Genomic DNA, 23128 nt, shown 5'->3' with positions numbered 1-23128 from the left:
GCTTCTGCTACCCAGTTAGTCCCAACCACTGCTTCTTGGATTATATTTAAGTGGGAGAATTGGAAACAATGTGCCAGGATTATTTCAAGGACACCTATGCGTATTCAGTACCACTAGGCCAAGATTCTCAATTTTAAAATTAATCAAGCTCTTACCTAAATTTTAGCAACTACAGTCAATTAAAGAAACATAACTAACATGCTATCAAATCAAAGAATCTCTAGAGGTCATGTTTTGTATTCCAACATGCTAACACAGTCTAATGCAGTAAGTTTTTCCTTTGGCACCAACAGGAACTAATCAGGTCTAACAGCTGCAAATGCACAAGGTGAGTCAAGGCAGAGACATACTTACTAATGTTGCAAACATGCTTTTAAGTTTAAAATGTTTTAAAAATCACTCCTGAATGACACACAATATCGTGCAATCAGTAGCTTTACATTAGGTTCCCTAATAATAATCTGGTTTGGTTTCAACAAAAGAGCAGTATGAAGGCTGGAAGCAACAGAGAAAGATAACTGGGATGCTAGTAGGCCTTAAATATGATATAGATAGGCCTTTAGTCAAAATGAGACTGTGTGCAACTATTACAGATGTAAAAGTCTTTCATTTAGCACACAGAATCTTACAAAGCAATGCAAATACAGCTGTACATATGAGTTCAGGTGCAGAAATGGGGCCTTGTGAACTATTAAAATAATTTAGACCTTTGGATCAAGTCCAAAGCACTGCAAATACTGGGACAAGATAAACTCCTAGAAATGGAATTAATTTGCAGCACAATAATGGATATTCCTATTATTATGCCAGCACATACAACCAATCACACTGGGTGGAGTTATTAACAAAAGGAAAGAAAAAGTAACATAGTCTGAATAGACTGGCATACTGATATCTTTTTATTTATTTGTGGTTAGTAGAAGAAAAATGAGTCAATTCCTTTTTTCATAATCACAGGGAGTTTGGCTGAAATAATATAATCTATATTCATTCACCTTGGCAAAAATAAAAACTAGAAAATTCCAGGCAATCTTGCCAATCTGAACATTTAACCATTCATACGCATGACTCTGTGTCCTGGTTCAGCTAGGATAGGGTTAAGTTTCCCCAGCAGAGAGGGGAAAGGGATCTCCAGCCGGGTTATTCATACCATGCTGATGTCAGGTCTGGGCATGGGAGCATGGGAATGTCTTCCTTTGTGGCTTTGGTGATGGGGAGCACACGGTGGGCTGTCCATAACCATTGCAGTATTTCTCTGTATATCTTTTGTCTTGTTTACTGTTATTGCTGTTTATTGTTGTTATCATTGCTACTGTTGTTGTTCAGATTGTTTATCACACTGCTGTATTAAATTTCTTCTTATTTGAACCTGGTGTTTGCGCCCTACTCGGTCCAAGGGTGGGGGAGGGACAACAGCAACGTGGTCTCTGGTCCCAGCAGGGCCTAAACCAACACAGCCATCTTTGGCGCCCAGTGTGGGGCACAAGAGGGTTGAAATAAACTCAAAAAGGGACAGACCCTGACCAGAGTGTGTTAGAGCAATCTGTTATGTACAGTTTTTTCTGTTTGTATTTGTACTGTTTGATAAGAAAATGTTTGCAATGCTGGCTCGCTTGCGTGGTGGGGCTGGATTATTCCTTACATCCACTGTGTGTTCCCAGTGCTGGTGTTTGTTGTCAGTGGAAAATGTATAAAGGGGATTGTTTTGTCATACTGGCTACTGACGGCTTATAATGTGTTTGTATCGTTATGTGGGGGGGTGGGCCGGTACCTGTTTGCTGCCTGGGCTTTTGTTAGGGGTCTCACCCCCTCTATGGGTGAGCCAGGGGAAGAGATCCTCTCGGTTTTTGGGAGTTTCAATTATCCTTGGAGCATCCAGACCAGTGTATTTGCGGCACAATGCTTTCTGGGTGTCTGCCAGATTTTGTTTTGGGCCATGCGGCACTTCTCTAACAATAGCAGCACCCGGAAACCTGCCCCGAGGTCAGATAATAGTGAGTGGCAAGGGGTGTGGGAAAAGATGGGCAAAGGCCTGGGTCAGTGGTCGCCTCCAATGCCTTGGAATTTCACTCCTGAACAAATGCAGAGCCCTGATAAGCTGATGGAGTGCTTAGAAAGGGTGTGTTACCAAGCTGGCAAAACCCAGGAGACACAACTCGCTGCAATGTGTTGGGGACTTGCCCATGCCTACCGTGTCCTCTTTAATACCACACACTGCCCTCAAGAGGAAGAAAATGCTACAGGATGTGAGAGTGAATTTACTGGTACAGCAGCTGGGCCGGGGGAACAGGCAGAGCCAGTATCAGTCACCTCCACCAGCACAGCAGCTGAGCCAGAGAGCCAGCCAGTGCCGGTATCAGTCGCCCCGATACAGAAAACAAAATATACCAGAAAGTGAGTTCGCAAAGTGGGGGATGGGGATGAGCCAGGCCCAGCACAGGAACAGGAGGAAGGGCCAGAGGTGATTGTCCGATCTCTATCCCCGATTGAGCTGCGAGATATGCGGAGAGCTGCCTGGGAGGCAAGCAGATTTGCCCCTGGCTGCTCCGATGCTGGGACAACAGAGCCAGTGCTTTTGAAATGGAGGGGAGAGAGGCCAAGCAGCTGGGATCTTTGGCCAAGGATTCTGGCACTGATAGGGAAAAAGGGAAACAGACTCAAACCCTCAGCCTTTGGAGGCGACTCCTGCTCAGTGTAAGGGAGAGGCACCCCTACAAGGATGATATCCTATGTCAGCTAAGCCAATGGACCAGCATTGAGAAAGGCATCCAGAACCTCAGGGAAATGGCTGTGTTTGAGATGATCTATGGTGATCTGAACGATGAGCAGTCACCCATGGACCCAGGTCAGGCCCCTTGCACACACCTGATGCGGCAAAAGCTCCTGAAGAGCGCACCAGAAGCACACTCGAAAGCATTGGCAATAGTGTCCTGGTGGACAGACACCCACACTCTAACAGTGGATGGAGTGGTTGGCAAGCTCCGGCAATATGAGGGAAATCTCCCTTCATCTCAGCATTCCTGGGTCTCAGCTGTGGAGGAACTGTCTCAGAGGGTCCAGAAAATGGGACAGGACATGTCCTACATTCCACCTACACGGGCTGATGTCTCAGCCATTAGAAGTAAAGTTTTCCCCACCCAAGAGAAAGGCAGCAGAAGGCACACACCACGAGACACCCTGTGGTTTTTCCTCCATGACCATGGAGAAAACATGAGGAGGTGGGATGGACAGCCCACTGCCGCCCTAGCTGCACGAGTAGAGCAGCTGAAAGGGAAGACCATCACAAAAGGGGAGTCCTCCAAGAAGAGTGCAGCTCCAGTGTCCAGTCAGAAACCCCCCAGACAGAATAGAAAGGCCAACGTTATGTCTGACCCTCTTGAGGGGACCAGTAAATCATTCTTACAAGAAGTGAGTGATGATGAGCAGGATTAGAGGGGCCCTGCCTCCAGCCAGGGGGAGGAAAGGGATAATCGGATTTACTGGACAGTGTGGATCCGATGGCCTGGCACGTCAGACCCACAAGAGTATAAGGCTTTGGTGGACACTGGCGCACAGTGCACCCTGATGCCATCGAGCTACAGTGGGGTTGAATCCATTTGCATCTCCGGAGTGACAGGGGGATCCCAACAGCTGACCCTACTGGAAGCTGAAGTGAGCCTGACTGGGAAGGACTGGCATAAGCACCCCATTGTGACTGGCCCAGATGCCCCGTGCATCCTGGGCATAGACTATCTCAGGAGAGGGTACTTCAAAGACCCAAAAGGGTACCGGTGGGCTTTTGGTGCAGCTGCCCTGGAGGAGGTTGAACAGTTGTCCACCTTACCCGGCCTCTCAGAGGATCCCTCAGTGGTGGGGCGGCTTAAGGTTGAGGAGCAGCGAGTGCCGATTGCTACCAGGACAGTGCACCAGCAGCAGTACCGCACCAACCGAGATTCCCTGGTCCCCATCCATCAGCTGATCCGTCAACTAGAAAGCCAGAAGGTGACCAGCAAAACTCACTCACCCTTCAACAGCCCTGTATGGCCAGTGAGAAATGGCGAATGGAGGCTAACTGTGGACTACCGTGGCCTGAATGGAGTTACGCCAGCAATGAGTGCTGCAGTGCCGGACATGCTAGAGCTCCAGTATGAACTGGAGTCGAAGGCAGCCAAGTGGTACGCCACGACTGACATTGCTGACGCGTTCTTCTCCATTCCGATAGCGCCAGAGTGCAGGCCACAGTTTGCGTTCACTTGGAGAGGCATCCAGTACACCTGGAATCGATTGCCCCAGGGGTGGAACCACAGCTCCACCATTTGCCATGGACTGGTCCATATTGCACTGGAGAAAGGTGGGGCTCCAGAACACCTGCAGTACATTGATGACATCATTGTATGGGGGAACACAGCCGAGGAAGTCTTTGAGAAAGGGAAGAAGATAACTGAAATCCTCCTGAAGGCCGGCTTTGCCATTAAGCAAAAGAAAGTTGAGGGGCCTGCAAGGGAAATTCAATTCCTAGGAATAAAATGACAAGATGGGCGTCGCTCCATCCCAATGGAGGTGATAAACAAGATAACAGCCATGGCCCCACCAACCTCTAAAAAGGAGACTCAGTCTTTCCTGGGCGCTGTGGGGTTCTGGAGGATGCACATCCCGAACTACAGCCTGATTGTGAGCCCTCTCTACCACGTAACCCGTAAGAAGAACGATTCTGAATGGGTCCCTGAGCAACAACAATCCTTTGAACAAATTAAGCGGGAGATTGCCCAAGCAGTAGCCCTCGGGCCAGTCCGGGAAGGGCAGGAGGTTAAGAACATGCTCTACACCGCAGCCGGGGAGAATGGCCCTACCTGGAGCCTCTGGCAGAGAGCACCTGGGGAAACCCGAGGCCGACCTCTAGGCTTTTGGAGCCGGGGATACAAAGGCTCTGAAGCTAATTACACACCAACTGAGAAGGAGACACTGGCAGCGTACGAAGGAGTTTGGGCTGCCTCAGAAGTGGTCGGCACTGAAACACAGCTCCTCCTGGCACCCCGACTGCGGGTGCTGGGGTGGATGTTCAAAGGAAAGGCCTCCTCCACGCATCATGCAACAGATGCCACGTGGAGTAAATGGGTTGCGTTGATAACACAACGGGCTTGAATAGGGAACCCCAGCTGCCCAGGGATACTAGAGGTGATCACGAACTGGCCAGAGAGCAAAGATTCCGGGATGTCACCAGAACAGGAGGTGACACGTGCTAAGGAGGCCCCACCATATAACGAGCTGCCGGATGAGGAGAAGCGATATGCCCTGTTCACTGATGGGTCTTGTCGCATTGTGGGAAAACATCAACGATGGAAGGCTGCTGTATGGAGTCCCACACGACGGGTCACTGCAGCTGCTGAGGGACAGGGTGAATCGAGCCAGTTTGCAGAGGTGAAAGCCATCCAGCTCGCTTTGGATATTGCTGAGCGGGAAAAGTGGCCAAGGCTCTACCTCCACACCGACTCGTGGGCAGTGGCGAATACCCTGTGGAAATGGCTGCAGCAATGGAAGCAGAACAACTGGCAACGTAAGGGTAAAACCGTCTGGGCTGCTGAAGTATGACAGGACATTGCAGCCCGTGTGGAAAACCTCGTTGTGAAGGTGCGCCATGTGGATGCCCATGTACCCAAGAGTTGGGCCACTGATGAACATCGACACAACCAGCAGGCAGACCAAGCTGCTAAGATCAGAGTGGCTCAGGTGGACTTGGACTGGCAGCGCAAAGGTGAACTGTTCATAGCCCGGTGGGCCCATGAGACCTTGGGCCACCAAGGTAGAGATGCAACATACAGGTGGGTTCGAGATCGAGGGGTGGACCTCACCATTGACACCATGGCAGAGATCATCCACGGATGTGAGACATGTGCTGCAATCAAACATGCCAAGCGGGTGAAGCCCCAGCGGAATGGAGAGCGATGGCTGAAATAGAGATATGGAGAGGCCTGGCAGATCGACTACATCACACTACCACAGACCCGCCACAGGAAGTGCCACATCCTCACAATGGTGGAAGTAACCACTGGATGGCTGGAAGCTTACCCAGCGCCCCACACCACCGCCCGGAACACCATCCTGGGCCTTGAAACACAAGTCCTGTGGCGACACGGCACCCCAGAGAGAATTGAGTCAGACAACGGGACCCACTTCCAAAACAACCTCATAAATGCCTGAGCAGAAGAACACAGCATCGAGTGGGTCTACCATATCCCCTACCACGCACCAGCCTCTGGGAAGATCGAGCGCTACAATGGACTGTTAAAAACCACATTGAAAGCACTGGGAGGTGGGACCTTCAAAGAGTGGGACATGCATCTAGCAGAGGCCACCTGGCTAGTCAACACAAGAGGATCTGCCAGTCGAGCTGGCCCGGCTCAGTCAAAACCTCCACGTGCTGTAGATGGGGATAAAGTCCCTGTGGTGCGCATGAGGAATATATTGGGAAAAATGGTCTGGGTTAGTCCTGCGCCAGGCAAAGGCAAAGGCAAACCCATCCACGGGATTGCTTTTGCTCAAGGACCTGGGTGTACCTGGTGGGTGATGCAGGACGATGGAGAGGTCCGATGCATACCACAGGGGGACTTGATTCTAGGTGAGAACATGCCGTGAATTATGCTGTGCCTTTGTTAATTGTTGTTTTGTTATTGTTAACTGCTAAATGGCAGCTGGACATGACGCAGATGGTATAGAATAAAGGGGTGGATTATGTCCTGGTTCAGCTAGGATAGGGTTAAGTTTCCCCAGCAGAGAGGGGGAAGGGATCTCCAGCCAGGTTATTCATACCATGCTGATGTCAGGTCTGGTGAGGCAGCCTGGGAAGCTTTTCCTTTGTGGCTTTTATCCGGGGAAGCACGTGCGGCGGGCTGGATGTGTTCACTGTGGTATTTCTCTGTATATCTTTTGTCTTGTTTACAGTTATGACTGTTTATTGTTGTTATTATCGCTATTGTTGTTGTTCAGATTGTTTATCACACAGTTATATTAAATTTCTCCTTATTTCAACCCCAGGGTTTGTGCCCTACTCGGTCCAAGGGTGGGGGAGGGACAATGGCAACGTGGTCTCCCGATCCCGGCAGGGCTTAAATCAACACACTTGGGACCTCTAACTCCCAGCAAAACTGTAACACAAGCATGCACTGGGCAAGATGCATGTAACAAAGCCTTCGTCAATTCTGAAAACAGAGAAGACGAAGTTGTCGTAAATGTTTTTGTACCAACTAATGCACAACCTCTAGCTATTGCTTACTTCTCTGGTTCACACAGGCTTTGTGGATGTTGACAGAGAAGGTTGTCAAGATTTCAGTACCCCATTTCCTGGCACTCATGGACTCCCTCCACTCAACTACCTGTGCTGTTAAACACAGCTATACATTATAGAAATGTGGGGTTTTTTAAATTGCAAGCATTGACATTTTATTTTGGTTAAGAGGTCTGTCTTAGTTGGGGGTTTTTTTGCTCTCCTGAGAATCAGAATCACTGGGGCTGGTCAGCCCTTTTGGTATTCTCTAGTCCCACTGTGGCTTGAGCAGGGTCAGCCACAGGTTGTTGCCCAGAACTGTGTCCAGTCAGGTTTGAATATTGCCAAGGATGGACATGCCATAAATCTCCAGGCAACCTGGTCTGGTGTTCAACCACTATCACAGTAAGTAATTTTTTCTTAGATTGTAAAGGAATTTCCTTTATTTCAATTTGTGCCCATTGCCTTCTGTCCTGTCCCTGCATACAACAGAGGGGAGTCTGGCTCCACCTTCTTTTGCCCTCCCATCAGGTATTTATGCACATTAATAAGATTGACCCTAAGCCTGCTCTTCTTGAGCCTAAAAAGTCCCAGCTCTCTCACCCCCTCGAAGATAGAAGTCCTTCCTCATCTTAGTGGCTCTTCAGTGGACTCACTCCAGTGTGTCCATGTCTCTCTTGTACTGGGGATCCCAGCACTGGATGTGCCTCACCACTGAGATGTGTCTCACCAGTGCTGAGTGCAGAGAAGAGATCACCTTCCTTGATCTGCTGCTATGCTCTGCCTGCTGCAGCCCAGGAGGCTGTTTGCCTTCTTTGCCACAGAGGAACATTGCTGGCTCATGATCAACCTAGTGTCCACCAGAACTCCCAGGCATTCTCTGACAAGCTGCTTTCCTGCTGGTCAGCACACAGCATGTACTGGTGCATGGGGCTGTTCGTCCCCAGGTGCAGGGTTTGGCACTTCCACTTGAGCTTCATGGAGTTCCTGTCAGCCCATTTCTCCAGCCTGATGTCTTTCTGAATGGCAACACAACCACCTGGTGTACCCACCAATTTCTTCCACTTTTTAAACTAATTAACAAAATTGTTAAGATACTTGCTATTATTAATATTTTCTTGTTACCACTGTCAGACACAGAATTAAAGACTAAATGGCAGGTATATCTTTATTAGAGTAACTCTACCTTGTGTTTTGAAATATTAACTCAAGCCACAACAGAAATCCTTTCCTGATGACTCAGTGCTGTTAACATTTTGTATTTTACTAGAAATCTTATTTCTCTACCATGTCTGTTCAAAACCTCTCACAAGGTGCCAGCTTGCTGAGACAGTCCACTGACTGGTACTATGTGCTGTGGCTGGTTCAAATCTGACTTAACAGCAGGAGGGAATGTCTGTTTCTATGCTTCCTTTTCAAGAGATTTTAAAATAATCATGTAACTTTGAATGTCCTTTCACCAGATTTTCCTCCATCACTAGGCATAACACTGAAAATGGAAAGATTTGCAGACCAGAATTATTGTGTATTTGAAGACAGATGCTGGCCAAACAGAAGGCAATGAAAGATTTCCACACCAGGCTGCAATTGCCAAAAGGAGTAGGAATATTCTTTTGCCACCATAACATTTTTGTCTGTCTTCTGCATGTACTTCTCTGTGGGTAGTGCTGGTTTTGACTGGGAAATGCCTGGGCATGTCACAATAATAGTGGTCAGCCTGGGGAGGAGGCCAGCGTGTGGAAAATTACAGCCAGTCTACCCTAGGTGGCAATGCTTGCACGACTCTGCTAGAGGGACAGAAAACATAAGACACTGGACATGTCCTTTGTAGCTTGCTGTGACTGTATAGTGGTTAGTACCCTGCATTGTGGCTGCAGCAACCTCAGTTCAAATCTGAGTGACAGCAGAGGGGAGAGGGAACTGTTTTAGTGCTTGCTTTTGGAGTCTTGGTGCTGGAGACACACCGCCCGGGGTGTGACACCCACGCAAGCTCTCCCTTTGAAGTAACTCCTGAAAAGGCCTCGGTGTCTGAAGTGAAGAAAAAACAAATGAGAGGAAGCAGTAGCTGCACAAGAAAGTTCATGTAACTCGTTGCTACATAAGGTGGTTGATCCTCTTTGCACTGTAGGTTTTTTGACTCCTTCTGTATGATTTCAAGCTGTTCACACAGATATTATTGTACTAAGTTTGCCTGGGACAACATTTTCACTGACTTCACTCTGACAGTTTTTTAACTTACCTTCTTTTCTCTCTCCCAGTGAAGACTGATTTCCTTCTATGACCTGTCCCCATGGATGACTCACCACAAAAGAAGATTCCAGAAGAATTTTTCAGAAAAGAACAGCAAAAAGGCATGAAAATACATGCAATTAATTTCTTTATTGTGAGGCTTTTTAGTATCTTTGTTCAAAGAATGATGTACTTATGAGGCCAGTAATCCATAGCAGGAAATGGGAGACATATGACAAGGTCTGAAATTTGATTAAGAGAAGCAAGACAGTGCTGGAAAAGCCGTGATGTTTTTGCGGGTAGAGGATGATGTGACTGGGAGGATTCTGCCAAGAAGGGGGAAGATGGTCTGACGTGATTCTCTGTTTATCTATCTAAGCACCATTCTCTCATTCTGCCTATGCTGCCTTGTGGGTGTTGCTGTTTATTGAGGCAGGGGTTTTCCAGTATGAGGATGGTGAGCTAAGGAAGTTTGCTGAAAGGCACGAGGAAATAAATTTTCAAGAAACACTCCCAAGTGCCTACAGATAGGCATTTTATATACTGATTGAACCATGCAGCAACACAGTTCTACCTCTAATTTACTATTAATAAAAGATGCTAACAAATGTATACACAATCTTCAGATCATATTACCATTTTTAATTTCATAATGAGATAGCTATACATCTTGCTGACTGAAGTAAAAACTACTCATTTGGACCAAATTACTTCTTCAAACTTCAGTGCAGAGCCTGACAAGAAGTCACAAGTAAAAGCAGGGGATGAAAAAGGAGAAGGCAACAAATACTCATTTTTGGGAAGTGGGTGTATGTTTCTAACAGTTGAGGCTGAAATCTCAAAAAAATTTTCCTTACAGAGGACAGTGTATGTCCTTCTGAGGTCAAACACTATTCAGGCATCCAGACACAGGCTTCCCAGTTCCTGGCAAACTTTCTCCAGGTGTCTGTCCAGGGCTCAGTAAGGAAGCAATACTATTTTGAAACTATTACAAGGAATAGGGATTGCTTTTAAAGCAGGACTCGCATAACTATGAAGACTAGCAGGGAATATTTAATTCCACTAAATGCATCTCTCAGCAAAGAAGAAATAGGAAGGGCAATATGTTGAAACAAAGCAGTTCAACAGCTGGTGGATCAGCTTTAAATCTCTTTCTAGGATTTCCACTTCTGTCTCTCTGGAAGACTTTATGTTTCTTGTATTAGGCCTTATAACATTCTTTTGCAATTATTTTTCAGTCACTTTCAGTTTGTACACAAAAAACCTTCAAGACGCGTTTCTGAAGAGAATTTTTTATGATATGGTAGTTTTCTTTCTGTTGCTTTAAACATGATTCAGTTTAAATGATTCAGATTTTTCTTTCGTAAGTGTAACAGTAAAACACTAATTTACCCCATGTGGTTTTAATACAAGTGCCTTCATGGTTATATCATACAGAAATTTTCTCCTCTGTGCCAGTACAAAGGTCAGAACACCTTCACGCCTTCAGCTGCATGATGAATAATGGCAACAGTGCAGGTCGCAGAATAAACCATCCTACTATGCCAGATTTTCCTAAAGAGTTTAGACAGACCTGCCACCCCTAAACAAATTAGTGGTACAATTCTGGAGAGTAAAACAAGAGGTTTGCTGTTCATATCCAAGAACAAGAACAACAGCAACAACAAAATTATTAGTCCAGGAGTCTGGAAGCACAAGATCTAAATTGGGAATGCAGGGAGGATCCACAAGAAAGAAATTACCTGAAATAGTGTGGTGGCTGTGTTGTTGGCTCCATGCACAACTCTTGGGTGCAAAAGGCATGTAGGTGCTGGTTTAGCAGCACATAGAGACTGATTATGTTAACATTACAGACAGTGTTATAAGAGAAAATTTTTGCTATATTAGCATCAAATATCAAAAATATGCTCTCTTCTCAAAGATTTTTAAGACATTGTTTTTTGGCATCCCTTTGGATGGAGGCTTCTTTGTGACAAAAAAGATATTTCTTTAAAAAGAGTAACAGAAAGTGTCATCTTTGAGTTGTATTTGGTGCAGAGAAAACATATAAAACATTTCTTTATAAAAGAATGGAGGAAAAGTTGTAAAACATTAAGCACATGAATGAGGAGAAAACATCGTAACAAGTGATGAGGAAAAGGCTGAGGTTCTTAATGCCTTCTTTGCCTCAGTCTTTGATAACAAGACTAGTTGTACTGAGGAATACAGCCTCCTCAGCCAGAAGACAGAGACTGGGAGAACGACCCCCCCCAGTCCAGGAGGAGACAGTCAGTGACCTGCTGCATCACACAGACACACACCAGTCTATGGGCCCAGACGGGATACACCCGAGGGTGCTGAAGGAGCTGGCTGGGGTGCTCGCCAAGCCGCTTTCCATCATTTACCAGCAGTCCTGGCTGACCGGGGAGGTCCCAACAGATTGGAAATTGGCCAATGTGACGCCCATATATAAGAAGGGTTAGAAGGATGATCCGGGAAATTACAGGCCTGTCAGCTTGACTTCGGTGCCCGGGAAGCTGATGGAGCAGCTCATCCTGAGTACCATCACACAACACATGAGGGACAACCAGATGCTCAGGCCCAGTCAGCATGGGTTTGTGAAAGGCAGGTCCTGCTTGACAAACCTCATCTCCTTCTAAGACAGGGCAACCTGATTATTGGGTGAGGGAAAGGCTGTGGATGTTGTCTACCTTGACTTTAGTGAGGCCTTTGACACCGTTTCCCACAGCATTCTCCTGGTGAAACTGGCTGCTCATGGCTTGGATGAGCACACGCTTTGCTGGGTAAAAAACTGTCTGGATGGCCGGGCCCAAAGAGTTGTGGTGAACGGAGTTAAATCCAATTGGCAGCTGGTCACGAGTGGTGTCCCCCAGGGCTCGGTGTTGGGGCCACTCCTGTTTAACACCTTTATTGATGATCTAGAGGAGGGGATCGAGTGCACCCTCAGTCAGTTTGCAGGTGACCCCAAGTTGGGTGGGAGGGTTGATCTGCTCGAGGGCAGGGAGGCTCTGCAGAGAGACCTGGACAGGCTGGAGCCATGGGCTGAGGCCAACTGTGTGAGTGTCAATAAGGGCAAATGCCGGGGGCTGCCCTTGGGCCACAACAACCCCCAGCAGCGCTACAGGCTTGGGGAGGAGTGGCTGGAGAGCTGCCAGTCAGAGAGAGACCTGGGGGGGTTGACTGACAGCCGGCTGAACAGGAGCCAGCAGTGTGCCCAGGGGGCCAAGAAGGCCAATGGCATCCTGGCTTGTGTCAGCAATAGCGTGGCCAGCAGGGACAGGGAAGGGATCTGACCCCTGTACTGGCACTGGGGAGGCCGCACCTCGATTCCTGTGTTCAGTTTTGGGCCCCTCACTCCAAAAAGGACATTGAATGACTCGAGCGTGTCCAGAGAAGGGCAACGGAGCTGGTGCAGGGTCTGGAGCACAGGTCATACGGGAGCGGCTGAGGGAACTGGGGGTGTTTAGTCTGGAGAAGAGGAGGCTGAGGGGAGACCTCATCGCCCTCTACAGCTCCCTGAAAGGAGGTTGCAGAGAGCTGGGGATGAGTCTCTTTAACCAAGTAACAAGCGATAGGACAAGAGGGAATGGCCTCAAGTTGCACCAGGGAAGGTTTAGACTGGATATTAGGAAGCATTTCTTTCCAGAAGGGGTTGTTAGGCGTTGGAATGGGCTGCCCAGTGCAGTGGTGGAGTCTCCATCCCTGGAGGTGTTTAAGAGTCGGGTTGACATAGCGCTGAGGGATCTGGTGTAGTTGGGAACGGTCAGTGTTAGGTTAATGTTTGGACTGGATGATTTTCAAGGTCCTTTCCAGCCTAGATGATTCTGTGAGTTTCACTAAAGCTTTGTAAAAGAGATATTTATCAGATGTGTTTGAATCTAACTCAAAGTGCTGATTTTGCTTCTGTGAAATTCTAAATCAAGAGGACACATCTATAAAGTTTTTAGAATAAAAAACTGGGAACTTAGAATTCAAGAGATATAAAAGCAGTGAATTTTTTTTTTTTTTTTAAAAAAGCAACATAAAACATTAGATAGTTTTGGACATTTGGTAGTTTGGCGCTTGTGCTGGACTCTTGGTGAAGTGAAACCAGACAATACTCCGTAGTTTAAAAAGCATAGCAGAAAGTTGTAGGATTCAAACCTGAACCAAAGCTTAAGCAATGTGATACAAGTCAGATTCAAAAACTGACCACAGTCTTCACATGTGTTCCAGTGCTGTGATTAACTGCTGGAATTTTACAAATATGAAGCTTATTTAGAGTGCAGGACATGCTTTCTTTTAAGAAGCACCAGATTATGAAAAAAGCTACAGAACTGCAGCATCAGACATTGTTTATGCAGTTATGTTTACACATCAGGCTCAGGAATCTCCACATCTGCCAAATTTTCCCCAATTACTGCTCATCCTGCAATAATACCCTGTAAACTCAGAGCTGAATTTCCAGAGGTAAAATCATCCCACCTGTGAAATTAATTCCTGGCATTCTTTGCTAAAGCACGACCAGCTATTTAAGCTTTCAGGAGTTCTCTTTACCACAGAAGATCTCCTTTCAAAGAGTCTTCTTGACCAGAACTCTTTGAAAGTATTTCAGAGGGGACCTATAAAAGTTTTAATATGAGCTGCACTCCTGTAAAGAGAATGAAAACCAGAATTAATTTGATTTGATGACTGCAGATTGAAACAGCCACGGCTCTCAATCCTGCTAAACACCTGATATGAACATCAGACAGAATACAGCCTTCTCTGCTGCACTCCAGAAAAATGAAGGAAGTAGAACAGGAATCTACAGCAGATTCAATTAATATTTCAAAAGTTTTTCAAGCCTTTCTGTTCAGTGTTGCCTTATTAACAACTAGGTGTCTTTCTCCATAGCTTAAAAACTCCAGCATCTTTAACCCTAATCAACACCTAATGTTAAAATATAACAACAAAAAATAAATCTCTCCCTGAGCACTGTTGATGGGTACATGCTGTTAGTTTCAGTGTCAAAATGTGAATCAGGCATGTTGGGGATATGGAGACAGACACTTCTATGTCTTAAAAGGTTTTAGTTCTACACAGAATGGGCCATGCACAAGAACAATAGCAGGCACAAAAGGACACTGAAGAGCTGCAGAGAAAGGCATGCACTCTCTTTTCCTGTCTCATTTTAATAATACTGTTCTTCATTTCCCACCAGATCATCTTGCTGCACAAAGGCAGAGAAGGCTGCTGAGGTGAATTCTTCTCTCTGGCCTTCAAATTGTTCTTAGAAAAACTCAGAGCTTCAGAAATAGATTTATGTAAACCTGGATACCTGTTAATATTTTGAATATATTATTAGTAGACCATGGCTTCAAACTGAAAAAGTGTTATCTAGACATCTCTGCTAGAAATGAAAACCCTCATATTACAGAAACATGCAGGAAATTCTTTGTACAATTCAAGGTTCAAAATAAGATCCAGGACTATATCTCTGTGTTTCCTGGTCTGCAATCCTGTTATCCTTAGAAACTGTTTTGTACTAAAGTTTCTGTTTTCTCTTCCCTAATGAGAAGGGAAAATTTATAAATATGGAAATGGAATGGTGGCTGTCACGTGCACATGAATGTTTATATTCCAAAATGAAGTCGAGTTTTAATTTTCATAGAATCACAGAATGGTTTGGGTTGGAAGGGACCTTAAAGATCATCTAGTTCCAACCCCCCTGCCATGGGCAGGGACACCTTCCACTAGCCCAGGTTGCTCAAAGCCCCGTCCAACCTGGCCTTGAACACTGCCAGGGAGGGGGCAGCCACAGCTTCTCTGGGCAACCTGTGCCAGTGCCTCACCACCCTCACAGGAAAGAGTTTCTTCCTTATATCTCATATAAATCTACCCCCTTTCAGTTTAAAACTGTTATACCTCTTCTCACCACTTGTGGTGATGCAATTCTTACCCCTCCCTGCCCTTCCTTGTTGGGCTGCTTTGTGCCAGGTGTGACTCCACCCACATCTCCCCAGAGCTACACACCAATCTGTGGAGATAAGGACTGATAACGTTAACACACCCCCTTAATGAACGTGGCACCTGCCCCTCGTGATTGCTCAGAAAACGGTTATAACGGCCCATCATCTCCTGATGGCCTGGCACACCTGTGCCTGGGATGTGGTCAGATGGAACAATAACAGGGTTGCACGTTGCAACTGCCAGAAGGCGACAGAAGGTATTTGACAAAAGTCAATCATCTTGGACCCTATAAACTGCGACCACCAGAGAGACCCTTTGAGCTCTCCTGGATCGCAGTGGCCTGTGACCAGCATCTCCCCTGAGCTGGGACGTCTCTCAGGTACCAAAACCCTTAAGGTGTCATCTGCTCCAGACGGAAGGCCAGGGCGCAGTCCACCTGCTCGAGTCTCAGTTATCGCCCGCTGAGGAATGCCAAGGCATTGGGAGTATTTGCTCTAAACTCGAAAGGGAAATTTTCTTTGAGCTAGCTTCTATTTCACACGTTCTTTCTCTGTTTATTGGTGGGTGTGTGTGGGTACGTACCCTTGTTCCTGTGTGTGTTTGTCCCTTTTGTGTTCATTTTACTGAATTCAAATACCTTTGTTTCTGTATGTATATGTCTGGTTTGTGTATGCGCATGTATATATATGTATAAATTAAGGTATCATTAAGTAAGTTAGAGTGAATCTTGTCATTTTAGAATCTGTGAATAAGTTGCTTTTCTTTCTGAATTATTTTGTATTGATAAATTGCTGTAGTTATTAATAAATCTAGGTTTCTTACTAAATCATTACTGTGTCAATACTTTTATCTGTGACACCACTACACACCCTGATATAGAGTCCCTTCCCATCTTTCCTGTCAGCCCCCTTTAAGAACTGGAAAGCTGCTATAAGGTCCCCCCAGAGCTGCCTTTTCTCTAGGCTAACAACCCCAACTCTCTCATCCTGTCCTCATAAGGGAGGTGCTCCAGCCCCCTGATCATCTTCATGGCCTCCTCTGAACCCACTTGAGCAGGTCCATGTCTTATGTTAGGGGCCCCAGAGCTGGACACAGTACTCCAGGTGAGGTCTCATCAGAGTAGAGTAGAGTGGGTGAATCCCCTCCCTCAACCTGATGGCCACACTTCTCTTGATGCAGCCCAGGATACAGTTGGCTTTCTGGGCTGTGAGTGCACATTGCTGGCTCATAGTCAGTTTTCCATCCACTATTACTCCCATGTCCTTCTTTGCAGGGCTGCTCTGAATCTGCTTATCGCCCAGCCTGTATTTGTGCTTGAGATTGTCTCAACCCATGCACAGGACCTTGCACTTGGCCTTGTTGAACTTCATGACGTTTGCACGGATCCACCTCTCAAGCCTGTCCAGGTCTCTCTGGATGGCACATCCCTTCCCTCCAGCATGTTGACCGCACCACACAGCTTGGTGTTGTCAGTAAACTTGTTGAGGGTGCACTCAGTCCCAGTGTCTGTATCATGACAAAGGTGTTAAATGGCACCTGTCCCAGTACCAACCCCTGAGGAATGCTATTCATCACTGTTCTCCCCTCAGACATTGAACTGTTGACTACAACTCTTTGAGTGAGGCCATCCAGCCAATTCCTTATCCACCAAGTGGTCCATCCATCAAATCCATGTCTCCAATTTAGAGACAAGGATGTCATGTAGGACAGTGTCAAATGCTTTGTGTAAACCCAGGTAGATTATGTCAGTTGCTCTTCCCTTATACACCAATGCTGTAATCCCATCATAGAAGGCTACCAAATTTGTCAGGAATGATTTGCCCTTAGTGAAGCCATGTTGGCTGTCACCAATCAGCTCCTTATTTTCCATGTGCCCTGGCACAGTTTCCAGGAGGATCTGCTCTGTGATCTTGCCAGGCACAGAGGTGAGACTGACTGGCCTGTAGGTGCCTGAGTCCTCTTTATTTCCCTTTTTAAAAATGGAAGTTATGTTTCCCCTTTTCCGGTCAGCAGGAACTTCAGTTAGCCATTTCATCTGCCAGTTCCCTCAGGATATGCAGATGCATCTCATCAGGTCTCATGAACCTGTGCACCTTCAGATTCCTTACATGGCCTCAGACCTGCTCTTCTCTTAAGGTAGGAGGTTCTTCATCCTCCCAGTCCCTGCCTTTGCCTTCTGCAATTTGGGTGGTGTGGCTGGAGAACTTGCAAGTGAAGACTGGAGCAAAAAAGTCATTGAGTACCTCAGCCATCTCCATATCCCCAGTAACCAGGTCTCCTGTTTCCTTCCAGAGAGAGCCCACATTTTCCCTAGTCTTCCTTTTATCACAAACATACCTATATCTGTTGCCCTTGATGTCCCTGGCCAAATTTAAGTCTATCAGGGCTTTGGCCTTCCTAACCTGATCCCTGGCTGCTTAGACAATTTCTCTGTATTCCTCCCAGGCTATCTGTCCTTGCTTCCACCCTCTGTAGGCTTCCTTTTTGTGTTTGAGCTTGTGCAGGAGTTCCATGTACTTCCATGAAGGCTTCCTGGCAGTCTTACCTGACTTCCTCTTTGTCAGGATGCATCATTTTGATTCTCTTATGAGGAGAACAAATAGCTGCAGGGGCAATTGATAAGAGAGGTCTGATTATCTGCCTACACCATTCTTGTTCTCAGTTTATAGTGCTAGCATTGAGCTAGCAGTACAGATATTGGTATCCTAAATAAACTAAAGCAAACAGAATGACCACTGTTTCCAGGTAAGTCATCATAAAATAAAAAAAAAAAAGGAGGACATCTTGAATTTGTCTAAGAGTCCTATCAAAACTCTTCAAAATCATCAATATTACTATAACTAGCAATAATACAAATTTTCTACACTTTAGCTACAGATGAACAGTGGATATAGAGAAGTCAGTTCCAGGGAGATTGAGGTCAAGCAGGGATGAGCCTTGAGTATTTTGACAGTCTCAGGATGATGCACGAGTAGAGCAGAATGTCTGGCACTGAAATTTTAAAATTTCTTTTCTAGGACTTCATTAACTAAGATACTTAAGGAATATATGCACCTGTGAGGGGTTAATTTGGCATTTCTGGAGTTAATAAAATCTAACACAGTAGATGACATTTCTGAGAGACTAAAGCAGGGACAAAGAATGAAAGATCATCCTCGTCTCTTTTATGCTAGTGCAAGTTTCTAAATTGCTTTCTTTGGGGAAATCAATCACATCTGCCTCATCGGTTAGACCAACGACCTAATTGCTCAGATATAGTCCTAAAAGGCCGAGCTATATTTAGAGAGGAAATACGAGGCCAAGTAGAGGGATACCCAAAGATATTTTAAGAACACAACAGAAAGAGCTCTCATGAACCTGAGAAAGGTGAGAAGATGCCAGGGGTCACTAGCCTACCACATCAAAACTGGGACATCTAAGCTACCTCTAAAGGTGAGGTGCCATCCCAGGTTTGCAGGCACATGGGGCTTCAATTCTTCCTGACAGCACTGAGAAGAAAGTTTTGTTTCACTTCCTCACTGGGTAGGAGGGCAAGGAAAGTTCCTGCTGCTTTGCAGAAAGAAAGGCACCTGTCATTCACACTCTGTAAGAGCTGGGCCTGTTGCATGAAGCTTGAATCAGTTTAAGCCCGGTAGAGATGTAATCTTTTATGCAGAGGACTGATGTCCCATCAGATGCACACTGAGAGAAAAACAGGACTTGCTCTTAAATTAACTCCTTGACAAATTAAAGAACCAACTACCAAAAACTCTATTCAGTGGCATCCAAATAATCTGATAAACTCTGATCAATAATCTTTTATTAATAAAGTTGTTACCATGTAATTTTGCTGTTAATTTATCATTTATTACACAAACTTCCGTTAGTTACCATAACTAATTTGTAAAATCCACGTGGTCATTCTAGAAGTCTTCGTTCTAAGAATCTGAGCTGGTATTACTCAGTGAGGCAGGGCAGTGAAGTTACCATTCCTACCTCAAAACCAAAGAAAATCACTGGAATCACTGACAAGTGGCAGTTCCTCCTGTCACCAGCAAAGACCTTCCACTAGCAGCAGTTCACACCTAGGTAAGCAGGATTTAGACATCTGCCACTACCATATTTCCAAGTAATTCAGGCATGAAAAACTAGGAAAGATCAAACCCAAACAGATTCCATGGCTCAGTCCAGATCTTAACTGGCTGTACTAGCTACATAACTAGCTGTAATGATTAAAAACATTACATGCTTACTATGCCACTGGTTTATCACAATATCCATAAACATTTAAATTTAAAAAAAATTCACTTGGCAATAGGATTACTTGAATGAATACGTGGCACATACTCTTTTAGCAAAACATTTTTGTAAAACTTAAAAGAGCTTCTAACTGCTTTCTCATTTTAGCCTTAGACATCACTAATTGATTATGTTTGGTATGCAATCTGTAATTACATCTCTTCAAAAGTTGCACCTTTCCCTGCCGTGACTCGGATTTGAACCGAGGTTGCTGCGGCCACAACGCAGAGTACTAACCACTATACGATCACGGCAAGCTATCAGAAAACTCGAAATTAAGGTAACTTTTTCCCAGTGCTCTCCAAACTTTTATGCAAACGGTGCCACCTACAGGCGACGCTGAGTTTTAGCAGAAGCTGGTTCTAAACATTCTTACAATCACGTTACTGTCTTCCCAAAATTGCTTCCAGACTTACTTTTCCTTTCTCAAATAATCTATGCTTACCAAGACTGCCTAAAAACAAGTTCAGGAGAGTTATAATAAACCTTCTCCGGTCTCCCAGATCTTTTCGGAGAGAATTTATTTTTTTTTTTGCTATTTATCAGTGGTGGGAAGGCAAAGTCATGACAGCAGGACAGTCTGGCAGTGTGGTGTAGAGACAGATTTAGGCAAATTAACAAAATCTACTTAATCAAATACTGTATTTTCTGGGTTGAACCAGGTATGATTCATTCTAATGTAAGTGCCTGTATTGATGGACATCCTCTTCCTTACCTCTGCAATAAGAACAGAACATAAAAACCCCACCTTTTCCAGTATTTGTGTTATTGACAGTGGAAGTAGATGGTCAAATACTACAGAAGTCTGAGAGGAGTGAGAACTTAGCTTCTATCAACTAAGACCATCAATTAGTGTTATACTCAAGTTAACTGCTAAGAAGCACTGCTCTTTGTCAGGTGTTCAGACACCAAAAACCTGTGAACAACATTCAAATAGGCACAACAGTAAAAAAACATTAGTTCTCTCCAATAAGAGCTCCAACAGATGTCAAGCTGTGCAACATAAAGGGAGGTTATCATCGGGAAAGGGAATAATGCAGCAAGATCAGGGGCACTCAAGCCCTGTTCAGAAAATGCAATGTTTTCCTCATGCTCACCCTCCCTGCAGTTTTATTCATTATTTAATTAAAAAACCTTGCCTGGCTGATAGCCTCGGAGATCACAGCAACACCACCACTGCAGTGGTACAGTGCCACACTGACTCTCTGAACAAGGAGGAAGACGTACAAAGACACTTACTAGGCTGTCATACACAAGATCATTAAAATGTCTTCAGCATGTCTTCAACATGAGATGTGGATTTATTCTGGATGAAGGTCTGCATGGTGGGGACTAATCCATAAATAGTCTGTGGGAAAGAAACTACAAGCTGGGACTTTAAAAGGCAAGCTTACTAAACAGACTCTGCTCTGCCTCAGTGCTGAAACACACTGCCTGTGCCTTAGGGAAAAGCACAGGTACCCTGTGCAAGTGCAAGAAGATGTCCTCCCTGCTGCTGGAGCAGCAGAAGGGAAGGAGAAAGTATCTAACTCTCTCTCTTTCTGATGGTTTCTTGGAGCACATGGTTCAAAAGGTTGCTCTAACAGTGCTTCAGACTCCTGTACTTCACCCTACAGCTTTGCCTGATGACTTGGTGTGACCAGAGTAGCGTTTTGCTCAAGGGCCAGTGTACCCTTCCACAGGAAGACTGCTGTTTCCCTAATTTCCAATCCTGCCAGGCACAACCTAGCATGTGTTAAGGGACTGCATTGCTGTCACAAGCTTGAAAAAAAGAAAACCAGGACCAGGAGCGAGAAGTATCTGATGTAAAACTAAGCAGTGAGCCCAGGTGGCCAAGGCCAATGGCATCCTGGCTTGTGTCAGCAATAGCATGGCCAGCAGGGACAGGGAAGGGATCTGACCCCTGTACTGGCACTGGGGAGGCCGCACCTCGATTCCTGTGTTCAGTTTTGGGCCCCTCACTCCAAAAAGGACATTGAATGACTCGAGCGTGTCCAGAGAAGGGCAACGGAGCTGGTGCAGGGTCTGGAGCACAGGTCTTACAAGGAGCGGCTGAGGGAACTGGGGGTGTTTAGTCTGGAGAAGAGGAGGCTGAGGGGAGACCTCATCGCCCTCTACAGCTCCCTGAAAGGAGGCTGCAGAGAGCTGGGGATGAGCCTCTTTAACCAAGTAACAAGCGATAGGACAAGAGGGAATGGCCTCAAGTTGTACCAGGGAAGATTTAGACTGGATATTAGGAAGCATTTCTTTCCAGAAGGGGTTGTTGGGCGTTGGAATGGGCTGCCCAGGGAGGTGGTGGAGTCCCCATCCCTGGAGGTGTTCAAGAGTCGGGTTGACATAGTCCCCCATTGCTGAGGGATCTGGTGTAGTTGGGAACTGTCAGTGTTAGGTTAATGGTTGGGCTGGATGATCTTCAAGGTCTTTTCCAACCTAGATGATTCTGTGATTCTGTAATCCCTCAATTTAGATTTTCTGTTGCCTCATAAAGCCATTACACTTAGCCGAAATTAATCATAACTGTGTAAATAAGCAACGACAAAAAAATAAGTACTCTCCCTATCTTCCTGCTCCATCCCTGTCTTTCAGTTCTCATGTCTCATTCAGCTGTCTGGAAAGATGGCAGCAGAATACGCTGCTGAATCTTCTGGCAGGGAAAAAGAACTGGAAAAAGCAATCCCCTCTAGCAGAGCTTGTGCATTACAGTGTGAAAGTTACCTGTAAAGCCATCACATATATGTTATCAGCTGTAAGAATTTTAAGAATTTACAGTATGGGAAGGCCTTTTTCCCTTTCCCTCACCAGCTTCCAAGCCCTCTGAACTCTAAAGAAACCTCTTTGTTGGAGCTGCAAAGTGATTACCACTTCTGGGTGAAAGCTTTGATGTGGTAAGTCCTATGACAGTCCCCAGTACTCCAAGACCTTGATTAAACAATGCAAAGCAACTGGTCACCAGTATTTAACAGCCACTATCAGGACAGCGTATCAAGAGTTCTTCATGACTGCAAATTTCCTTTTTTTTTTTTTTTTTTTAATTTAAATATATTCATTGAAAAACCTGGAAAACTGTGGCTCAGAAAGAAGGATGGTAGATAAGGGCTGAAATCAGCACCAGAGATCTTAACAGTGAACAGGCCAGTACCATCACCTAGTCACCTGCATGTGAGCATGAGTGCATTTGGAAGATGGCATTGCTCAGCATCATGCACATGGTGGGCAGGTGGAACATTCCTGGAAAAAAAAATGATTCCATAGTAATTTATCTGAAGTTTATTATTGTAGACCTGTGAAAGTAGAGCTCTTGGAATATTTACTTCATTTCCATACTTAGGACCTTAAATAACCTTAGGGGATTTTTATTTCAAATCTTCTTGTTACTGGTTACCTGTCCTGAAGTAGCAACAGCAACTTCAGTTTTGTCTGAGTTCCTCAGAACATCCAGATTTCCCCTAA

General features: G+C 45.5%; 1 protein-coding gene and 1 non-coding gene across 7 annotated transcripts in view; both read right to left on the bottom strand.

Moving 5' to 3' along the window:
* Positions 1–23128, bottom strand: part of NFIB (nuclear factor I B) — a 288026-nt gene that overhangs the window by 220048 nt on the left and 44850 nt on the right. The window lies entirely within an intron of this gene.
* TRNAH-GUG (transfer RNA histidin (anticodon GUG)) lies at positions 19861–19932 on the bottom strand. Its single transcript has one exon. It is a non-coding gene; the product is annotated as a tRNA-His (tRNA).

This window comes from Athene noctua, chromosome Z (assembly GCF_965140245.1).
Source record: "Athene noctua chromosome Z, bAthNoc1.hap1.1, whole genome shotgun sequence".
NCBI classification, from domain to species: domain Eukaryota; kingdom Metazoa; phylum Chordata; class Aves; order Strigiformes; family Strigidae; genus Athene; species Athene noctua.
This window is presented reverse-complemented; position numbering and strand designations above follow the sequence as displayed.